The following is a 1,381-nucleotide window of genomic DNA, read 5'->3' on the forward strand; positions in this document are numbered from 1 at the left end:
ATTCAAACAGAACAAGGGGACACTGCATGGTTTAAAATCAAGAAGGGAGTGTGTCAGGGTTGTATCCTTTCACCATACTTATTTAATCTGTATGCCAAGAAAATAATCCGAGAAGCTGGACTATATGAAGAAGAACATGGCATCATGATTGGAGGAGGGATCATTAACAACCTGCGATATGCTGCTGATGACACAGCTTTTCTTGTTGAAAGCGAGGATGACTTGAAGCACTTACTGATGAAGATTGAAGAATACAGTCTGCAGTATGGATTACACCTCAACATAAAGAAAACAAAAATCCTCACAACTGGTCCAATAAACAGCTTTATGATAAATGGAGAAAAGATTGTAGTTGCCAAGGACTTCATATTATTTTGTCTACAATCAACACCAATGGAGGCAGCAGTCAAGACATCAGACAACATGATCCATTGGGCAAGTTGGCTGCAAAAGTCCTCTTTCAAGTGCTGAAGAGCAGAGATGTCTCCTTGAAGACTAAGGTGTGCCTCACACAAGCCATGGTATTTTCAATTGCCTCATATGCAGGTGAGAGCTGAACAATGAATAAGGAAGACCAAAGAAGAGTCAATGCTTTTGAGTTGTGGTGTTGGCAAAGAATGCTGAAAGTACCATGGACTGCTAAAAGAACTTAGAAATATGTCCTGGTAGAAGTGCAGCCAGAAAGCTTCTTGGAAGTGAGAATGGCCAGACTTCATCTCACCGACTTTGGTCATGTTGTCAGATAGGACCATTCCTTGGAGAAGGATGCCATGCTCAGTAAAGTCGAAGGTCAATGAAGGAGGGGAAGGCCCTCAACAAGATGGATTGACACAGTGGCTGCAATGATGGGCTCAGGTATAGCAGGGATCGTGGAGCTGGCACAGGACCAGGCAGTGTTTTGTTCTGTCGTACATAGGATCGCCATGAGTTGGAGATGACTCAACTAACAACTACAACACAACACAACAACACGATTGTAAGTAGCAGCAGGAGCACCAACAGTAGTAGTAGTAGCAGAAGAAGAAGAAGTATCATTGGTAGTCCTAGGAGCAGTAGTAGTAAGTAGCAGTAGCATCAGCATCAGTAGTAATAGCAGCAGTAGTAGCAATAGTAGTAATAGCAGCGGCAGTGGCAGTAGTAGTAGCAGTAGTAGCACCAGTAGTAACAGTACCAGCAGCAGCAGTAGCAGCAGCAGCAGCAGCAGTAATAGCAGCAGCAGCAGCAGCAACACTAGTTTAGCAGCAGTACCAGCAGCAGTGGCGGTAGCAGTAGCAGCACCAGCAGCAAACACCCGCGTTGCATTTTTTTCTGTGTCTGTCACTGCTCTAAGTACATGAACTACTTGAATCCTCAGATCCACCTGTGACAAAGGCAGTGGTGC

This window comes from Orycteropus afer, unplaced genomic scaffold (genome assembly GCF_000298275.1).
Source record: "Orycteropus afer afer isolate SDZICR_OR568_19922 unplaced genomic scaffold, OryAfe1.0 scaffold00049, whole genome shotgun sequence".
Taxonomy (NCBI): Eukaryota; Metazoa; Chordata; class Mammalia; order Tubulidentata; family Orycteropodidae; genus Orycteropus; species Orycteropus afer.